The 11335-nt window shown below is 35.6% G+C and overlaps 1 pseudogene; it reads right to left on the reverse strand.

The window, feature by feature from the left end:
• Window positions 1-1321: 1321 nt before the first annotated feature.
• Window positions 1322-3232, reverse strand: LOC130990922 (uncharacterized; annotated as a pseudogene).
• Window positions 3233-11335: the final 8103 nt, after the last annotated feature.

Here is an 11335-nt window from a genome sequence, read left to right on the forward strand (position 1 = left end):
TTGAAATAAAATAAACAATATTCATGATCAACATATATACTTGCATGAGATCAAAACGTTCAAACAACGAAACAATCATAAAAGCCATTTTTAGAATGTTTTTTCACTTTTTTTTTCATATTTCGTGCTTTTGAGTAGTAGACGGAGGAACAAAACATACATACCTTTATATGAAGCGAGATGAACGAAGGAACGTTCGCCTCTTGATGTGTTCTTCTTCCTTTATGGTTGATCTTTGGATTTCTTTGATTAGGGTTTTGGTTTTAATTCGTGGTTCTTTTTGTTTCTTTCTTTGGTTACAAATGAGAAGCTTAAGTTTTGTTTAAACAACTACAAGCTTCCACAATTATTATCACCAACAACCTCTTCATCATAAAAGTTATTCCTAGTCTCAACCGAAAAGATTCACCAAATCTGCACTTCATTAATGACATTTCGGAGTTCACGGCGGTCGTGACCACGTTCAGGGCCGGTCCTGGCAAAAATGGGGCCCTGGGCGAAACTAAAAAAATGGGCCCTCAATATATTTTTGCGCGCAAAATATTGAAAAATAAAAATATTTCATTACTTATAAAAATGACTTCGTCTAGCGTTTTTACTCGCAAAATCATCTACAACATCGTCCAAATCTTTGTTATCTAAAATCTCTTTTTCTATACATAATATTGCCAAGCCATTCAATCTCTCTTGGCACATTGACGATCTCAAATATGTTTTCAACAACTTTAACTTTGAGAAGCTCCTCTCAGCTGACGCAACAGTAACCGGCATTGTCAACATGATTCTATAAGCAATTGCAGCATTTGGATAACAATCTGCACTTTTCACAAATTCAAGAATTTCAATAGCAGATATTGTCTCATTTGGCAAAGTCACTTGTAATATTTTTAATTCCATAAATAGATCATCTAACTTAACATCAGATAGATTATCATGGGTAAGAGCAGAGTTCAGATTAACACAACAATTTCTCAATTCATCATTATCCAACGACTTTAGAACTTTCGAATCAAATAAAAAACCAAATATATGTTCAAATGATTTCAATTGTTCAAATCTAGATTTTAAAGAACCAATTGCCATGTCCACAATAACTACAAAATATTCAATTCTAAATGACTCCTCCGGTGATAATGAAACCTCAACATTTTCTCCTTCATCAAATTGTTTTTTTCTAGTAATACGACGTTTTGTTGGAAATATTGGCTCTATGTTCATATTAGATGCAATGCTTTTAGCAATATCCAAACTTGAATTAAAACCATCATTTCTATATTTTTCAAAATATGCAATTAAACCTTCTAACTGATTCATGACATAGTTAATGCACATAGATTTTGATTGCAATTTTTTTACTCACCATGTTTACAACAGATAAGATTTCATACCAAATAACCATACCAAGTAGAAATTCAAAATTTTCAATTGATGTAGCTAAACTTTCAGCTTCACTTTTTGACTTTGCATCATCACAAATATCACATAAATTTAATAAAGCATCCCTCAGTTCAACACATTGAAATCTAATTGCTTTAACACTATTAATACGACTTTTCCAACGTGTATTTGACAAAGATTTTACAGTCAACCCTTCAATATTATCGAGTAAAACTTTCCACCTTTTAGTAGAACTTGAAAACAATGTATATATACGTTGTACTATTCCAAAGAAAGAAACTGCTTTCACACAAGAATGTGCCATATCACTTAAAGTTAGATTAAGACTATGGCAAGCACATGGCATGTATAACGCTCTTGGATTAATATCAAGCAATCTTTTTTGAACTCCTTGGTGTTTTCCTTTCATATTAGAACCATTATCATAACCTTGTCCCCTAACATCTTCAATATTAAGATCAAGTGATTTTAGCACATTTTGTAATTCATTAAAAAGTCCTAAACCAGATGTATCATCCACCTTAATAAACTCTAAAAAATACTCTTCTATTTTCACTTTGCTATATGACATATCAACACATCGAATTATCAAAGTCATTTGCTCTTGGTGACTAAAATCTGGTGTACAATCAAGAATTACTGAAAAATAGTTTGCTTCCTGAATTTTCTTAATGATTGTATTTCTAACTTTATCGGCCAAAAGAGAAATTAAATCATTTTGAATTTTGTGACCAAGATAATGATAATGTATTTCCTTATTTTGTATACGTCTTATATGATCTTGCATAACAACATCAAATTCACCAATCATTTCAATCAATCCCAAAAAAATTTCATTATTGTCTTGATAAAGTTTCTCATTAGATCCACGAAAAGCCAAACAATTTTTAGAAAGACATTTAATAGCTGCTATTATTCTAATTAAAACTTGTCTCCAACGATCCTTTTCTTTAGAGATTTCTCGTTGTAAGTCCTTATCAATAGTCTCATTTGTACCTAATCTCATTTTCAATTCATACCAAGAGTTCATATTAGTGATATGTTCTACAGAATTTTCATGCTCTTGAAGCCGTTCACTAAGATGTTTCCAATCTCTATATCCATCAGTTGCTAAACAAGATGTATTTTGTTTATTTTAAAACAATTTACAACAAAAGCAATACACTTTGTCAACATGTTTACTATATACTAACCACTTTCGATCCTTCACCTCACCATTGCTTAACTTTCTAATATAATGAGTATAAGAGAAATGCCTAGAGATGTTGTCTAAAGGAAATACAAGGTTCATTTCTCTTATAGGTCCCTTCTCAACTAAAATATATCGTGCATTATTATCAATATTATCCCAATTTCTCGGATCATAAATATCAACTGGAGGAATAAATCGTTCATCATCTAAAATATTTAGAATATGTTCACTCTCATTCAAGTCATTTCTCTTTTCACTAGAATCTTCAATCTCAAGAAGCGCACCAACATTGTTCGCATTTGAAGTTCCAGCTTTTTCTTTAGAAGTTGTATTCTTAAGAATAAACTTATCCATATCACCCTTCTGTGATTTAGTGAGTTCTTCTATTCTTTTTCTTTTTTTCTTTTTCTCATTTCCACATGCTTGTTTTCTAGGTAACCCCATGTTTCACACAATAACACTCAAAGTAAAATGATAGAATAATAGCATTTGGAGGCTGGAGAAATTGGAGCTTGAGAGTTTGTAATAGGTAGCCCCAAACTTGATAGTCTGCAAATTATAAAAATACAATTAGAAAAAGGCATCCTTATATCTATCGAATCAATACCAAATTAGCATTAAAAAATTAATTTGCAGACTACATCCTATGATCCTAAATTAGTTTACAGAATACATGGTTATTGCTTATGATAGTCTGCGTATTGCGGCTATATCATAAATTCCTCCTAATGCCAATTGCCAAACTAGCATTAAAATAATAGAATAATTTGGCTTGAATTAGATAATGCCAATTAACTAACTTATTCGTCCTAATGCCTCCTAATGCCAGTCTGCCTTTTTTCGTGATGTATCATGTAATTTACCAGAATTTTTCCATGATGACTATATCCTAATATTTGCCGAAGCGGCGAAGTCGAAGATATTAAAAAATGAAAATCAACATTAAAATTTTAAAAGGAACAGAACAATCGAACAAACTTACCAATTACCACAATCCAGATTCCAGAAGACAAATAGACAATGAGGGTACAACAACAATCTTCGCCGCTACGAACCCAAACGAAGACAATCTGTAAATTACAGTGTGAATTTTTTTGCTCAACAACAAGAAGGACAATAATCAAAGAGTAAATTGGTGAGAAGAATTAATTTACCTCATTCTATTTATACAACTATATATGTGATTGATTCTGATTCAACGGTAAAAATTGAGAAATTGAAGAGATTAATACCTTCCCCATGAAATAAAATCGGCGTCTGCAACGGCTTGAAGCAGAAGACGAAGCGTTTTTTTTCCCCGAGAATTACGCCTGGAATTTGAAACAAATGAGATTTAATGTTTGATTTTAGATATCTAACGATTGGTATTTACAAATAACAGATTTTGGGCCTAATTAACAAGCTTAATATTTTTGTTTAATTATGGGCCTATAATAACTAATGAAATATAATAAAAAATTTGGGCCCTCAGATTTTTGGGGCCCTGGGCCGTCGCCCAGGCCCGCCCGCGCCCCAGGGCCGGCTCTGACCACGTTCGAGCCATTTATCGTGAGCTTCCATCGTCCCCTCGGCCCGTCGTGCCCACAGGCGAGGGCAATCGACCGTCGTGGGCACGGTCGCGGGTGTCGACGAGCACGATGGTGCGAAGAAACGACGGGCACGACCGCGCGCTTGCATGGCGGGGGCGGGGTGGGCACGTCGGGGGCCTCGTCGTCCGGGGTGGGCACGATGGGGCCTTGGGGCGGGGTGGGCACGATGGCTCGCATGCCCACGATGGGCACGATGGTCGTGTCCACCATCGTGCCCACGTTGGACACGACGGCTCGCGTGCACACGATGGTCGTGTCCACCATCGTGATCACGATGGACACGACGGTCGTGCCCACGATCGTCGCCATCGTGTCCGCAATCGTGGACACGGGTTTGACTTTGGCTTCAAGTGGTGGGGACCGTAAGGGGTATTTTAGTCCTTTCGCAGATTTTGGTATACAAAAGAGTTAGTTTTAAAGAGGAGCTAAAAAACTTATCTTTTTTAAATTTTGGTATTTGTTTATTAGTTTCCTCAATATGAAATAGTGATTAAAGAGTAAAATTTTTACCCAAAAATAAAAGAATCTCACTTTAGCTAGGACGCCCAAAAAGGAAAGTGTCTCACTTTAACTGAGACAGAGGAAGTATATTTCTATAATACAATGTACTATATTATAGAATATAGTCTTCTTGAATCGTGTTATTAAAAGGAAGTTGATTGAAAAAAGCATATAGTTAATGTATTATACTCCCTCAGTCCCATCAATTTTGAGACAAAAATTTTGGACAAGAAATTTAAGAAACTAGTATTTAATGTGTTAAGTGTGATAGGTGAAAAAATGAAAAGGTGAATAAAGAGTAATTTTTTTTGCCAAATAAGGAATTGTTTGAAGATAGGTAGGACGCCCAAAATAGAAATTGTCTCAAGGTAGGTGGTACGAATGAAGTATTATAATAGGATAAATATCATGAAAACCCTTGAACTATACCCACTTCATCAAAAATACCCTAAAACTTTCAAAATATTCTCTAAATCCTCAAACTATCAGGTTTTTATCAAATACATCATGCATCTATTTTTCGGTTACCAGAAACGTGATGTGGCTCGCCGAATGCCACAATGTAATTTATATTCTATTTTTTTAAAATGACATTTAAAAAACGACTTCGTTTCGTACCATATTATATCGTGTTTATCCATAATTCTAGGTTATTAGCGTGGATTTCAAACACGATAGGAGTGAATTTTAAATTTCAAAGTGAATTTTTTTTAATGATATGGTACGAAACGACGTCTTTTTGCCATTGCATTAAAAAAATAGAATATAAGTCAAATCACGTTTTTGGTGATCGAAAAATAAATGCTGGATATATTTGATAAAAACCTTATAGTTTGAGTGTTTAGAGAACATTTTGAAAGTTGCAGGGTATTTTTGATAAAACGGATATACTTCATGGATTTTCATGATATTTACCTATTACTCCATAATATTATCTCAAGATCAATTTATTAAAAAAAATTAATCGTATAATTTATTTACGACTCGTTCGTTACGGGTAATTACTAATTAGAGTATATACTATACTTATGACATACTAATATCTTTTTTGGTACAAGATGACCATTTATAAATCGAAAGTCAAAAATATTATTCAAATTTGAGTGATTTTAGATACCACATAGAGAGGTACCTAGTATATGTAATTCAAATCATTATTTTATTTTCTTGAAAGATAATACAAATCATTATTAAATTTATATAATCTTAATACATCGTACCAAACAACAGATTATATTTTACGAAACTTCAATGCATTTTACCGAATATAATATTAATATGGCATATGATAAAAGACGCCGCACTCAAATATATCACACAGTATCTCATACCGCGTACCAGACGAACCTCTAATGTATAATGTGTTAAGTAACATAATATAGTAATAATTCCATGATGTTAAGTCATGGCACATGTCACCCATAGAAAAATTGAAAATAAAATAAATAAAAGGGTAAATATCATGAAAACCCCTGAACTATACCCATTTTATCAAAAATACCCCGAAACTTTCGAAATGTTCTCTAAACCCTCAAACTATCAGATTTTTATCAAATATATCCTGCATTTATTTTTCGGTTACCAAAAACGTGGTATGGCTCGCCGGATGCCACAATGTAATTTATATTATATTTTGTTTAAATGACATGAAAAAAACGACTTCGTTACGTACCATATTCTACCGTGTTTATCCCTAATTCTAGGTTATTAGCATGAATTTCAAACACGATAGGAGTCAATTTTAAATTTCAGAGTGAATTTTTTTAAAATAATATGGTACGAAATGACGTCGTTTTTGTCATTGCATTTTAAAAAAACTAAATATAAATTACATTGTGACATCCGGTGAGCCATATCACGTTTTTGGTGATCGGAAAATAAATGCGGAATATATTTGATAAAAATCTGATAGTTTGAGGGTTTAAAGAACATTTTGAAAGTTTCAGGGTATTTTTGATAAAGTGGGTATACTTCAGGGGTTTTTATGATATTTACCCTAAATAAAATAATACTCCCTCCATCCACGAAATGATCCCATATTTCTTTTTTCGTCTGTCCACGAAATGGGTACCCATTTCTTTTTTTGGCAAGTGTACCTCACACAATCTTTAATTAATACTTTCAAAAAGTGGGACCCTCATTCTATTCACACTACACTCAATATATTTCTTAAAACTCGTGTCGTCCACAAATGGGTACTCATTTCGTGGACGGAGGGAGTATAAGAGCATCCGTATTGGGGTTACATTATAGCCTACATGATAGCCTACTTGATGAGGGGGGGACCACATGGTGTAAAGAGGCTGCATTGGTATTACATGATAGCCTACATGATAGTTTTAGTTTTGATTTTTATGTTTTTCACTTAAATTTAATTGCTCAAATTTAAATAACACATTTTACTAATAATTAAAATTCCATTAAAATAAAAAACCTAAAAATTACATAAAAAAAATCAAAACATAATTAAAATTACATAAATTAAAATCCTAGTCTAGATAAGTCCACGACGCTTGAGCATTTCTTGGACCATGTGCTCGTGGGCCATCCTTTGTGCATCGCTCATATGCGTCGTATCCAAACTGAGGAGTTGCATATCGCGCTCCCTCTCCTTGAGCTTGTTCTTTTTGGCATTCTCGGTGGTGATTTTTTTCAAGTTGTGGTCGGACCGCCCCAATGCCTCTTTGTACTCCGATGATTGCTCGGAGCTTGCCGTCTTCCCCTTTCCCTTCGCTTTCACCGCCCTCGCCGCCGCCTTTGCCGCCTTGTTCCCAATCGGCCGGGCACACGAGATCTCCTCGCCCGACACCGAGGTGGTGAAGGCGCCCTCCTCTGTAGTCTTTGTCCTCTTGGAGGAATGCACGTCTCCCTCGAGGTACATTGACTTGAACTTGTGATTGTGCCGGAGAATTTTCCACGCGTTCCAGTAGTTGAAGGAGGCGTTAGTTGCGCTCTGACTTTTGAAAAGAGTTTGGGCCTTGTCCCGGAGCATATCGTCAGAATGGCCGGAAGGCCACCGGCTGCGCGTCTCCACCCAAATACTCTCCCACAGCCGCACCTCTTGGGCCACTCGGGTCCAGTGTCCTTGAATCTGGCGGTGCTTGAGGTTGGCGCCGATGATGGGGTTGACACGGGCGACAATCATCTTCCAGTAATCAGACCCCTTTTGATTTGTCCCACGGATGGCGTCGTTTGTCTCCTCCATCCAAATTTGGACGATGATGTCCGTCTCCTCAAGGGTGTAGGTATGACGGACAGTCTTTTCTCCATCATCCTCCGCCCCCTCCTCCTCCGCCACCGGCGCCTGCCTGTCATGCCAGATCTTGTGGGCGACTTCTTTCCTCCGGCTGTCTTTCTTCGGTTTGGCGGCACTATGGGCTGCCGAAGGCATCTCCTCGCTGGATGGAGGAGCATCCCCTATATAAGTTACATCCCGACAAATCGGGATGATAGTCGTTGGATAGATCGGGGCACCAATTTAGGTCATAGTAAGCTGGGTTGTGTGGATCCATGGAAGGTGTAGAGAGAGGATGAAAAAAGAAGTGAGGAAGATGAAGAGGGTGAAGGAAGAAAGTGAGGAAGAAGAAGAAGAAAAAGAAGAGAGAAAAAAAATCGGTAAAAAAAAAACACGAAAATCGAGGCAGTCAAATTTTGAATTTTCCATTTTTTTTAAATGGCGCGTGTAAAACACGCGCCAATCACCAACGGTCGAAAGGGCTACACGATAGAACGTGTAGCCCTCGTGTAACAGTGGGCTGCATCGATTACACGATAGCAGCCTTACACGAGTAGGCCGCTATCCTGTAAACGTTGCAGATGCTCTAACACTTCATGTAAATATAGATTTGTCTATTTATTATCATGCATTGATGAATATTTTAATTGAGTGCCACTAATGAGAGTAGATATAAGATGAAGGTAGAGTTGTGTATGTGAAAAAGAGAAAAATAAATATTTTAACTGAAAATTGGGTTGAGAAAAAGTCACTGATAAGAATAATCTGACATGTGTACTTGAAAGGTATAATAAGCACCTACGACATATAACAATACAAATGAGCCCGCAGGCTCCCAACTCCACCCACTTCTGCAGACCCACAACGTGTATCGCGCACATTTTATTTTGAATTATAAAAAATAAAATTAATTAAATAATTAAACCACTCTAATATGATATCGAAACACATCTACTCTAAGAAGGCGTTTACTTTGCATGATTGAGTATTTTAATCCTTAATAGTAGGATTTCTCCTATCCAACCCTTTTAATATGATAAGAATAAAATAAAATTAGCTTAAATGATAGAAATAATCAAGGGCTTTGGGATATCTCAAAGTTTCAATCCATCTAAATAAACAATGGATTTGCCCTATTATGTTTATCTATCAAAGTTAATCCTCCAAAATAAGTGTTCCCTAAGATGGAGTGAAAAGGAGGGCTGATAAAGAGTAGAATTATATTTTATAGAAAATGAGGAAAAAGAAAAAAGAAATTTTAAGAGAGATTATTTTTAGAGTTAATATATAAGACTATCCACTTTCATATAGTAAAATTAAAATTTGGTCTATGAAATAAAAACATTAAAAACTGGCCAATTTTTGTGTAAAAAGTCAGAAATACCCCTCCCCTTAAAATATTAAAAACTGGCCAGTCATAAATACTCTCTCTCTACCTACCGTGTTCTCTCTCTATGCTCTATCCCTCCCTCCCTCCCTCCCTCCTTCTTTCTCTCCTCCGGCGAAGTGCCGCCGCCTGGTCTTGTCATCTCCACCCTAGCAGCGCCGAAAACGACGCCGCCGATCCAGAGTCCGTGAGGCGGTGCTATTCGAGGCTTTCGTTCTGGATCTCAATGACTTTCCTGTCGCCGCTCGCGCACCCATGGCTGCCGTTTGGATCGCCACACATGGTGGTGACGCCGCCGCGCCGATCGATCCCCTCTCCGCCGCGCTTGGATAACTTCTTCTTCAATATGTTTCCACCATTTCTGTTGAAGATCTAGGAATCGGTAGTGACGATGGGGACACAGATTTGAAGTGAAGGATTGATGGAGCCATCAACCAAGGACTCTGATTTGACTTATGGAAAGTGTAATTAGGGCTAGGAAGATGAACAATTTGGAACTGCCGAACCAGATCTCAATTAGCTTCCTAGGCGAGTCTCTCTCTCTCTCTCTCTCTCTCGTCCTCCACCCTTTTTGTTTCTCTCTCTCGAGCTCCAGTCGACGCGGCTGCGAGAGGTGGCGTCGCCGCCGCCGCCCCCTCTCATGCTTTTCATGATTCTACCTTGTACTCTTTGAATTTAGTGGAGAATAGTATTCCTGTTGGCTGTTTTGTTTGCATGTGAGAGAATCATAGAGTGCAAATTTATCCACACAAGTATCTTTCTATCTACTTTTATCTAGAAAAGAGTTGGCTGTTATATCGAATTTGATAAGTTAGTGGAGCAGTTTCTCCTTTTTTGCTGATGAAGATTGTGGAGGCGTGGTTTTAAGGTATGGTGGAAGCTGGAATTGCAACAATTAAATATTCACAAAAAAATTGGTTTGTGCAATAATTAAAAAAATATTGATAGAGAAAATTGTTGTAGATTTAATTAAATATTTGAAGTTGAGTACTATCAATCAGATTTATGAATTCATAACTAAATCTATGAATTCATAATTTAATGTTCTTGAATTCACGACCACATTTATGAATTCACAACTTAATGTTTTTAAATTCACAACTAGATTTATGAATTCACAACCAGCTCGATGAATTCACAACTTAATATTCTTGAATTTACAACCAAATCTATAAATTCACAATCAAAATAAATTATAGTTTTAATTGTGAATTCAAGCTTTAAAAACTCAAATTCACAACTACATGAATTCACAACCAAAATAAATTCTGGTTTATTTTGGTTGTGAATTCAACTGAGGTTGTGAATTCACAACCAACATAAATCTGGTTATGAATTAAATTCTGGTTGTGAATTCGTCTGGTTGTGAATTCACAACCAAAAAATTTTGGTTGTGAATTCGACTGGTTGTGAATTAAATTTTGGCTGTGAAATCGACTAGTTGTGAATTCACAAACAAAAAATTCTGGTTGTGAATTCACACTGGTTGTGAATTCAAAATTGCGGGATTTTTTTAAGGGGTGATGTAAAGTGAACATTTTTTTAATTTTTAATGTGAAAGGGTATTTTGGTAACAGTGACCATTTTTTTATATTTTTATCTTAGTGGACAATTTTTAACTTTACAATATGAAAGTGGCCATTTTAAAAATCCACTCTTATTTTTATCCCTTAGTTTATCTAGCAAATTTATCGATCAAAGATAACATATCTTTAGGGTGCGTTCTCTTTGGATGTAAATTTATCATAAGAAAATGAGGGATAAAAAAATATGATTTTTTTAGTATATCCGTATATTTTTTATTCCATGTTCTTTGAGATGAAAAGCATAGGTAATCACATCAACACTCTAAGGAATTATTATCACACCAATCCCCCATGATAATATTATCATAATTGGAGTGAAAATGAGAGAAAATGGGGGCTTTCGATTTTTTTTCATCTTATCCGAGAAAATTATCCTTCTTATAGAATATGTGAAAATAATAATAAAAAATAGTAAAAATATATATTTTCCACCATTTTTTTTTAAAA

The sequence above is a fragment of the Salvia miltiorrhiza genome, chromosome 6 (assembly GCF_028751815.1).
Source record: "Salvia miltiorrhiza cultivar Shanhuang (shh) chromosome 6, IMPLAD_Smil_shh, whole genome shotgun sequence".
NCBI lineage: Eukaryota > Viridiplantae > Streptophyta > Magnoliopsida > Lamiales > Lamiaceae > Salvia > Salvia miltiorrhiza.